Below are 216 nucleotides of genomic sequence, written 5' to 3' on the forward strand. Positions count from 1 at the left end.
GATTTAGAGAATAGTAGAGATGCTCAAGTCTCATCCCCCACCCATCAGCAAAACAAGACAAGAGAGCATAAAAAGACTGATCAACTAAGTAAAAAAAAAAGAAGTGAAGTGCTACACACTTACAACATAATAAAGACTGGGCAACTAAGAGCATATAGTATGTTAAGTACAAAATAAAATCTTAACAACAGAGCTGAAAATCCTTACAAAATAGTT

The sequence above is a fragment of the Dendrobium catenatum genome, unplaced genomic scaffold, assembly GCF_001605985.2.
Source record: "Dendrobium catenatum unplaced genomic scaffold, ASM160598v2 fragScaff_scaffold_1037, whole genome shotgun sequence".
Classification (NCBI taxonomy): domain Eukaryota; kingdom Viridiplantae; phylum Streptophyta; class Magnoliopsida; order Asparagales; family Orchidaceae; genus Dendrobium; species Dendrobium catenatum.